This window comes from Lagenorhynchus albirostris, chromosome 3 (assembly GCF_949774975.1).
Source record: "Lagenorhynchus albirostris chromosome 3, mLagAlb1.1, whole genome shotgun sequence".
NCBI lineage: Eukaryota > Metazoa > Chordata > Mammalia > Artiodactyla > Delphinidae > Lagenorhynchus > Lagenorhynchus albirostris.
The window spans coordinates 161109845-161120758 of record NC_083097.1 but is presented as its reverse complement, the minus strand read 5'-3'; the positions used below and the strand labels follow the sequence as shown (position 1 = coordinate 161120758).

The 10914-nt window shown below is 39.6% G+C and overlaps 1 pseudogene; it reads left to right on the top strand.

The window, feature by feature from the left end:
• The first annotated feature begins 3209 nt into the window (after positions 1-3209).
• LOC132518472 (ETS domain-containing protein Elk-4-like) lies at positions 3210-6193 on the top strand (annotated as a pseudogene).
• Positions 6194-10914: the final 4721 nt, after the last annotated feature.

Below are 10914 nucleotides of genomic sequence, written 5' to 3'. Positions count from 1 at the left end.
GTTCCCTGCGCTACACAGCAGGTCCCCATCAGTTATCCATTCTACATATAGTAGTGTGTACACGTCAATCCCAACCTCTCAATTTATCCCTCCCTATTTATCCCCTGGTAACCATAAGTTTGCTTTCTACATCCTCGACTCTACCTCTGCCCTGCAAACAAGTTCATTTGCACCCCCTTTCTAAACTCCATATATAAGCAACATCACATGACATCCAACCTTCTCTGTCTGACCCACAGCACTAAGCACAACAATCTCCAAGTCCATCCATGTCGCTGCAAATGGCATTATTTTGTTCTTTTGTATGGCTGAGTAATATTCCACTGTATTTATGTACCATATCTTCTTTATCCATTCCTCTGTTGATGGACATTTAGGTTTCTTCCAAGTCCTGGCTATTATAAATGTAAATAATGCTGCAATCAACATTGGGGTGCATGTATCCTTTCAAATTATGGTTTTCTCTGGATATATGCCTAAGAGTGGAATTGCTGGGTCATATGGTAGTTCTATTTTTAGATTTTTAAGGAACTTCCATACTGTTCTCCATAGTGGCTGTATCAATTTACATTCTCACCAACAGTGTAGGGGGTGTTCCCTTCTCTCCACACCCTCTCCAGCATTTACTGTTTGTAGATTTTTTGATGATGGGCATTCTGACCCATGTGAGGTGATACCTCCTCGTAGTTTTAATTTGCATTTATCTAATAATTAGTGATGTTGAGCATCTTTTCATGTGCTTTTTGGCCAACTGTATGTCTTCTTTGGAGAAATGTCTATTTAGATCTTCCTCCCATTTTTTGATTGAGTTGTTTTTTTGATATTGAGCTGTATGTGCTGTTTGTATATTTGGGAGATTAATTCCTTGTCGGTTGCCTCATTTGCTAATCTTTTCTCCCATTCTGAGGGTTATATTTTGTGTTTATGGTTTCCTTTGCTGTGCAAAACTTTTAAGTTTAACTAGATCCCATTTGTTTATTTTTGTTTTTATTTTCATTACTCTAGGAGGTGGATCAAAAGAGATCTTGCTGGAATTTATGTCAAAAAGTGTTCTGCCTATGAGCTTTATAGTATCCGGCCTTACCTTTAGGTCTTTAATCCATTTTGAGTTTATTTTTATGTATGGTGTTAGGGAGTGTTCTAATTTCATTCTTTTGGGTAATTTGGACAATTAATAATTTTGTGCTTCAAAGGAAACTATCAAGAAAGTGGAAATATCCTTTGGAATTCTTGTGTGATATTGCTTGGAATATAAAATTGTATTGATGGTATGAAAAGAAAAAGGCAATTCCTCAAAAAATTGCAAACTGAGTCACTATCTGATCTAGCAATCCGACTTCTGTCAATTGAATTAGAATTGAAAGCAGTGACTCGAACAGATATGTCGAAACAGATGTATATGTTCATTTCACATTATTCATAGTAGCCATAGGTGGAAGCAACTCAAGTGTCCATCAACAGTTGAATAGACAAAAAAAAACACGGTGCATACATACATCAGAGTATTATTTAGCTTTAAAAAGAAAGCAAATTTTACTCTTGCTACAACATAGATGAACCTTAGGACATTATGCTAGCTGAAATTAGCCTGACAAAAAAGGTCAAACACTGTATGATGCCATGGGTATGAGGTACCTACAGTAGCTAAATTCCTAGAGACAAAAAGTAGAATGGTTTTCTCCATTGTATATATGTACCACATCTTCTGTATCCATTCACCTGTTGATGGGCTTTTAGGTTGCTTCCATGTCATGGCTATTGTAAACAGCACTTCAGTGACCATTGGGGTGCATGTATCCTTTCAAACCATGGTTTTCTCTGGATATATGCCCAGGAGTGTGATTGCTGGACCATATTGTAGCTATGTTTTTAGTTTTTTAAGGAACCTCCATACATACTGTTTTCCATAACGGGTACAGCAATTTACATTCCCACCAACAACCCCTTTTCTCCCCACCCTCTCCATCATTTATTGTTTTTTTGTTTGTTTTTTTCTCTAATGATGGAATACTCTCAAAAGGGAGAGCTTAAAGCACCTTGTGAATTATTTATTTTATTTATTTATTTTTTTCAAATTATTTTCCCATTTAGGTTGTTACATAATATTGAGCAGAGTTCCCTGTGCTATACAGTAGGTCCTTGTTGTTAATCCATTTTATTTATTTATTTTTCAAATATTTATTTATTTATTTGTCTATGCCCGGTCTTAGTTGTGGCATGCGGGATCTTCAGTTCTGGCGTGCAGAACTTTTAGGTGCGGCGTGTGAACTCTTAGTTGCAGCATGTGGGATCTAGTTCCCTGACCAGGGATCAAACCCAGGCTTCTTGCACTGGGAGTGTGGAGTCTTAGCCACTGGACCACCAGGGAAGTCCCTGGTTATCTATTTTAAATATAGTAGTGTACATGTAAATCCCAAACTCCCTAAGTATCCCTCCCCCTCTCCCCTCTGGTAACCATAAGTTTGTTCTCTAAGTTTGTGATTCTGTTTCTGTTTTGTAAATAAGTTCATTGTATCTTTTTTTTTTTTTTTTTAGATTCCACATATAAGTGATATCATATGATATTTGTCTTTCTCTGACTTAGTTCACTCAGTATGACATCTAGGTCCATCCATGTTGCTACAAATGGCATTATTTCATTCTTTTTAATGGCTGAGTAATATTCCATTGTACATATGTTCCACTTCTTTTTATCCATTCATCTGTCATCCATCATTTATTGTCTGTAGACTTTCTGATGGTGGCCATTCTGACTGGTGTGAGGTGATATCTCACTGTAGTTTTGAAATTAGCAATGTTAAGCATTTTTTCACATGTCTCTTGGCCATCTGTATGTCTTCTTTGGAGAATTGTCTATCTAGGTCTTCTGCCCATTTTTTGATTGGGTTGTTTGTTTTTTTAATATTGAGCTGCATGAGCTCTTTGTAGCTTTTGGAGATTAATTCCTTTTCAGTCACATCATTTGCAAATATTTCCTCCCATTCTGTGGATTGTCTTTTTGTTTTGTTTATGGTTTCTTTGCTGTGCAAAACTCTTTGCTTACTATAGCCCTCCCAACTTCCTTTTCCCTTCTTTAAAAGAATACTCTCCTTGCTGCAGGGGAACTTGCATGCCAAGGTTGCTGACCCCAAATTACAATTCTTTGCTAATCCTGGATAAACACATATTTTGCTGGAAAAATAATTGGCATCCTATTTGTTTATGTCAACATGGGTATAGAGTTTGGTTTTGAAAGATGAAAATAGTTCTGCAGATTGGTTTCCCAATGTCAATGTATTTTGTACTACTGAACTATACACTTAAAATGGTGAAAATGTAAATTTTATGGCATGTGTATATTATAAAAATTAAACTTTTAAGGCAAGACAGTGAATACAACCCTTAGAATGGAAGAAAATTTTGCAAATCATATATTTAAAACAGAACTTATATTGAAAATATCTAGAGACTTCTTATAAGTTAGTTATAAAAAGTCAATTAACTCAATATTAAATGTGACAAGCATCTGAAGTCACATTTTTCCAAGTAAAATATACAAATGATCAAGGGCATATGAAAAGATTCTGGCCATTATTAGTCATCAAGGAGATGCAAATCAAAACCACAATGAGATTCCATGTCACAAAAACTAGGATGGCTAAAATCAAAAAGTGAGGTAATAAGTTTTATCCAGGATAGATGGAGAAATTTGAACTCTCATACAGGTTGGAATGAAGACAAAATAGCGAAGCCACTCTGGAAAAAGTTCTGGGAGTTCCTCAAATATTAAACCTAGAGTTATCATATGGCCCATCAATCCCACTCCTCGGTATATGCCCAAGAATATGAAAATACATATTTGGCCAAAACTTATACATGAATTTTAGAGTAATGTGATTCATAGTAGCCAAAAGGTAGAAACATCTAAAGTTCCATTAACAGATGAATAGGAAAACAATGTGTTTTACCCAATCAATAAAATGTTATTCTGATGTAAAATGAAGGAAATATTGATTTATAATTTTCCCTTGAAAAAAATCATGCTGAGTCAATCAAAAGACCATATACTATAGAATTCTTTTCATAAGAAAGACGAGGATGGAGAAAAAGAAAGCAGATTAGTGGTTTTCTAAGGCCGGGGATTGGAGGAGGAAGATGGGAAGATTAGCGGTGACAGCTAAAGAGTAGAAGAGTTTCTTTTTGAAGTGAGAAAATCTTCAAAAATTGACTGTAGTGATAAATACATGTATCTACAAATATACTAAAAGCATGAAAATGTATACTTAATGGGTGCCTTCCACAGTATGTGCCATACATTTCAATAAAGTTGTTCAAATAAGTCAATGCATGAAGTGTTTTGCAATGTAAGAGTTTTGCAATTAAGTCTCCTGGGAGTATAAGAATTTCCAGGTTAATTAATATCCATCACTTCACTTAGTTATCATTTTGTTTTTTGTTTTTTTTTATTTCGCTGTGCTGGGTCTTAGTTGCAGCATGCGGGATCTTCCATCTTCCTTGCAGCATGCGGGCTCTTTTAGTTCCGGCATGCAAACTCTTAGTTGCGGCATGTGGTATCTATTTCCCTGACCAGGGATGGAAGCCGGGCCCCTGCGTTGGGAGTGCGGAGTTTTACCACTGGACCACCAGGGAAGTCCTAACTATCTTTATTTTTGTTTGTGTGGTCGGAATGCTTAAGATCCACTCTCTTATCAGGCGTGGAGCGACTGGCAGGCCTGGCTGCTGCAACGAATGGCTTGGCTGCCGCCGCCTTCTCCAGCTCCGCCACAGGGGTCACAGTGGCCGCGGCGCTGTCCTCGAGTTTCCAGCATTAGGAGGTGGCCGGTGGAGAGAAGCATGATGTTTGAGGCAGAGACCCTGAGGCAGCCTCGCAAGTGGCCTCGTTCATTGCTCTTAACAATGCCATCACCCTGTGGCAGTTCCTCCTTCAGCTCCTAAAGGAGCCTCAGAACGATCACATGATCTGCTGGACCTCTAATGACGGGGAGTTCAAGCATTTGCAGGCAGAAGAGGTGGCTCGTCTCTGAGGGATTCAAAAGAACAAGCCTAACATGAATTATGACAAACACAGCCGACCCCTCAGATACTATTATATGAAGAATATCATTGAAAACGTGAGGGGTCAGAAGTTTGTGTACAAGTTTGTCTCGCACCCAGAGATTTTGAATACGGTTCCTATGCCAGTGGGCAGGCTTGAGGGAGACTGAAGCTTTACGCATCAGTGAAGTCAGCAGCAAGAGATCCATAGATGAGGAGAATGGAGGGAAAAAGAAGCCACCGCAGCCTGGTGCCAAGACCCCTAGCTGCAGTGACTACAGACACTCTGGCTTATATTCTCCATTTACCCTCAGATCTTTGAACTCCTCCAATAGGAAGCTTTTCAAATCTATAAAGGTTGAGAATCCAGCTGAGAAATTGGCAGAGAAAAAAATCCCCTCAGGAGCCAACACCATCTGTTACCAAATTTGTAACACCTTCTAAAAAGCCACCAGTTGAACTTCTTGCTGCCACCAGTTCAACTGACCCAAGTATTTCTCCATCTTCCAAAGAAACTGCCCAAGCGCTGGAGACTTTGTCTTCCCCCAAACTGCCTTCGCTAGAAGCACCAACTTCTGCATCCAGTGCAACTGCCACTTTTACCACCACACCTCCTATTTCGTCCATTTGCCCTTTTCAGGAACCTCCTAGAACACCTTCACTACCGCTGAGTTCCAACCCAGAGATGGACCCAGACATGGACGCAGACATGGAGCCTCAAGACCAGGATTCAGCTTTGCCAGAAAAAGACAAAACAAGTAATTCATCAAGGTCCAAGAAACCCAAAGGGTTAGAACTAGTACCAACCATCATGATCACAGGCAGTGATCCAAGCCCACTGATTATTACGCTAGGATTATTTTCACAGACACCCTTCTCGACTCTGAGTGCCTTGGTCTCCAGTATCCACTTTTGGAGTACCCTCAGCCCTGTTGTTCCCCTAAGTCCAGCCAGACTGCAAGGTACTAACACACTTTTCCAGTTTCCTTCTGTGCTGAACAGTCATGGGCTCTTCACTCTGTCTAGCCTGTATGGACCTTCCACCCCTGGCCCATTTTCCACAGATCTACAGAAAATAACCTATGCACTTGTGGAATGGGAGAAACAACGAATAAACAGAGAGACATTGAACATGAATATATTTAAAGTGTGCGATTAATACTTCCACAATGATGATAATAGTCTATTGTGATTTCTGCCATTCCCCATTAAAATGCATATTTTAGGGTTCCCTTAAAAAAAAAGATCCACTCTTCATAAATTTCAATTATACAATACAGTATAAGTGTATCAGATCATCATGTTTTAATCTTTAAATGCAGTTTTATTAGTTATACTTCAATAAACCTGAGGGGAGGCAGGAAGACTTTTAAGGTATTTTCCAATTTTCAGTACAACTTATTGTTTTTCTTCTATCAGTGGAAATAGGAATACAATTGCCTTGAATGCTGACATTTCGAGGTTTTCTAGGCACACAGGGAACACTGATCTAAAATAAATTTCCTTCTAGTGTAAAATGTACAGCTGAAAGGTTAATGCACACACCTCACAGCTTGTGGTTTGACTGAGATTCGTCCCGGCACCCAGCTAGGACTGAGTGATTCAGACTTCCTACCAAAGCCAAGTGCTCCGGGATTCTTTAGCTTAAGTACCTAATGAGTGGGGATGGGGAGGGATGGGTGGAAGGTTCAGCGTTGTCAAGGCGCAAAGATGAAACTGGAGCCAGCCTCTTTATTACAAACGGTGAGTTCACATCTAAGTGTCTGCCTTTCTTAACAAGAAGCACAGTTCCATGCCGGGCAATCCCAGGCCAGGGAAAAGTTCTCTTTCAAACCTTAAGTGCCAGGCGGGGACAGATTCAATCCCAGCGGCGCTAAGTGATTCTGCTGAGTCAGGCTTCCTCTCGCAGGTTGTCACTCAGGTACTTGGGGGCGGGGTATTGGGAATCTGTCCAAGCGGGAGGCCGCTGGGGCAGGTGGGTGGGCCGATGCTCTGCACAGGCGTGGATGTCCTTTTTTTCTCCAATTGCGCCTAGATAGAACTTTTCCCTGGCCTGGGATTGCCTGTGACAAGAGGATGGCCCAGGCCAGTCCTGCCTGGAAGAAGAGGGTCTTATGTCCTCCAGGGATCAAGGGCTTGGTGTAAGGCTGTGTGGCCAGGCATGGAACCGACCTGCAGAATAACTCTTAGTAGGGCTGGCAAGAACTCATGAAATTTCCAGAGCGCTCCCCGCCTTCCCAAAGTCAGTTTCCCCTCTCCGATTCACATCATCTATCAACTATTCTTCTCCCGTGGTGTATTTAAACACACCCAGTATTTTAATTGTTTATCCTATTTGCGCAGAGTCGTGGATTGCACTGGGGAGGGGGGCGGTCTGTGGATGTTCTACACGAGGGGAAAGCCGAGAATAACCACTTGGAAGTAGGTGTATGAAATCCCTTCTCCTCCCAATTTTTTTTTCTTGGAAGAGACATCCTATGGGAAATCATTTTGTGGAGGGTTTTTTTTTTCAAACTTTTCTGGACGAGCTAACCTGTGACCACTGCCCATCTCTGGGTTAGTGCCCTTCAAAAGATTTACTCACTTATTTAAATTTCTTTTTTCAATAGTGTAAAATGTACTTAATTAATAGAGCTTGAAAGACCGTATAAAATATTTTCAAAGAGGCAAGAAGGGTAAATTTCAGGGGGGAAAAAAAATCCAGTGTTACATTCCAGTTTTTAAGAATTTTTATTTCACAGGCTTCCGTGGTGGCACAGTGGTTAAGAATCCATCTGCCAATGCAGGGGACATGGGTTCAAGTCCTGGTCCAGGAAAATCCCACATGCCGCGGGGCAACGAAGCCCGTGCACCATGACTACTGAGCCTGTGCTCTAGAGCCCACGAGCACAACTACTGAGCCCGCGTGCCACAACTACTGAAGCCTGCACACCTAGAGCCTGGGCTCTGCAGCAAGAGAAGCCACCAAAATAAGAAGGCTGCGCACTGCAACGAAGAGTAGCCCCCACTCGCCGCAACTAGAGAAAGCCCGCGCGCAGCCACGAAGACCCAACGCAGCCAAAATAAATAAATAAATAAATAAATAAATAAATACTGAGAAATGTCCTTTTGGGGGGCTTGTGGATACAGGAGCTTTTTTCAGTTTTCCATTCTATTAAACACTTGGAATAAATTTTAATGCATGGCAAGGTTGTCAAAGACTACACTTTTATGTAAATTATGATTTTCCTGTTTGCTTTTTGTCTTTCCTTCTGACTGGTATTTGTTGAATAGAATTTGAATTAAGAAGAGAGACTTGCGATAGGACAAGAAAAATCTAGAGTTGGAGATACCTTGCCTGTGAGTAACGTTAGGGCCTAGATTTTCCAGAATCGATCCTCTTTGTGGTTCCTTGTTAGAATTTACCAACAGCTCATCTGTGTGTGATTTTAAAGCAGATGCAGAGAAGGCATTCTTCCGATTTTGGAGCCACCACACTGGGAGAGAGACAGATACATAGAAGCTTCAAGGACACCATCTTCCAGCTTATTTTCCAGATTCAGTGCCCTTGTAGTCAAGAGCATCCCCCAAACCACCATCAACTTTTTGATTTTCATTTTCATAGAAGTGATTTTCCCCTCGTGTCCCACATGAAGATCCATGAGAGTCTGATTTTTTTCTGGAAGGCTTCATGTCTCCACCGAGAAAGTATTTCAGAGTTTTACGATTGGGAGTATTTTCTGATTCCACTGTTCTCTAGATTATACCTTTATACTGTCTAATTTGCGTGGGAAGCACTTGATGCTGTTCACAGTGCTAGTGAGTATGTTTTCCTGATTCACCATGATATCTACAATGGTGCAGCCAAAAAGAATTACATGGGAGTTTGATATTTGACTTTTAATTGAATTTACATACCTAGTCACCCTTCCTGGCCCACAATGGATAAACAAGCTAGGAAGGTTTACTCATGTTCCTTTTTCTGTGCCAGTGTGTAAGAGGGTCAAACCTTTAAAACCTGTAGGCTCTACTCCTATACACCTTAAAGGGGCAACACATTAACTTTTGACAAGCCAGCTTAACCCACTTAACCTTGCCCTACTCTCCTTCAAAAGTATTTTTGTGGAATAATACTACTTCTATTAACTTAATGCATGTGTCAACAACAGTCTTAACATATGATCATATTTATTTTAGGTTGGGTGTTAATCCTGTCTTCAAAGGGCAATGATAAAATGGAAGATAACCCATGGAAAATACCTTTTAGGTATTGGACAGGTATTCAGCATAGGAAATTTTTAGAAGATGAGGATAAGAAATTCAAAAGTAGAAATCCCAGTATGATGTATTTAGGCACATTGGTCACAAAAGAAAAACTCTGAAACCAACTCCATGGGCACTAGCAGTAGAATCAATAATTGAAAGTGGTATAGTCTTAGAAAGGAAAAATAGAAAAAAAAAACCCGAATGGATGGTTTTTCTTCCAGTATGTAAACAGCTCTGAGTGATTATTCTCATCCTCACAACTGGGAAGAAACTGAACAACGAGAAGAGCAATATCTCTTCTTAGATCCATGACAGATTGGAGATTACACGTGTTAACTGAAAGAAAAACACATGATGTGAGATCTGTGACTTTGTTTTATTTATGGACTTACTGAGGACTGTAGCAGGAGACAGCTCCTCAGGTAGCTTTGAGGAACTGCTCCAAACAGTAAGTTTGAAGTTCCATATACCAGTGATTTAGAGAAGGGGTATGTGCACTCAAGCACACATTTTTGTAATAGAAGGTTACTTTTAGTCATGAGGAAGAGATATCTTCATTGATGATTTTAGCGCTTTTCTAAGTATAGGAAAATGCAAAATTGGGGTTCATAAAGTTTTTACTGACAATATCTAACTATCTAAAGTCCTGTTTTTCCACTTTTCCCAGAGCACAGGGTGCCTCATTCCTGATCTCATCCCTGAATTCATTTCATAGTGTGTGGGAAGTCAGCAACTGTATCAACTAATGGCTTACTTTTTGTAGAACTGGGTGGTGTTTGACATCACTTTTATTTATTTACTTGAAGTTTATTTTACTGAAGTATAGTTGATATATAGTATTATGTAAGTTACAGGTGTACAACATAGTGATTCACAATTTTATAGTCATAAAATACTGAATATATTCCCTATGTTGGACAATATATGCTTGTAGCTTATTTATCTTATACATAATAGTTTGTACCTCTTAATTCCCTACCCCTGTCTTGCCTCTCCCCCTTACCCTGTCCCTACAAGTATGCACTAGTTTGCTTTCTGTATCTATGAGTCTTTGTCGTTATATCCTCTGGGTTTTTTTTTTATTTTTTAGATTCCACATATAAGTGATATCATACAGTATTTGTCTTTCTCTGTGTGACTTATTTCACTTAGCTTAATACCCTCTAAGTCCATCTATGTTGTTTCAAATCACAAAACACATTCTTTTTTATGGCTGAGTAGTATTTCATTGCATATATATACCCCATCTTCTTTGTCCATTCTCCTGTTAATGGACACTTAGGTTGCTTCCATATCTTGGCAGTTGTAAATAATGCTGCTGTGAACATTGGGGTGCATGTATGTTTTTGAATTAGTGTTTCCAGTTTTTTCTGGATATACATACCCAGGAGTGGAATTGCTGGGTCATATGGCAATTCTGTTCTTAGTTTTCTGAGAACTCTCCATACTGTTTTTCAGAGTGCCTGCAACACTTTACATTTCCACCAACAGTGTAGGAGGGTTCACTTTCTCCACTTCCTCACCAATACTTGTTATTTGTTTTCTTTTTGGTGATAACCATCCTGACAGATGTGAGGTGACATCTAATTGTGGTTTTAATTTGCATTTCTCTGATGATTAATGACATTGAGCAAC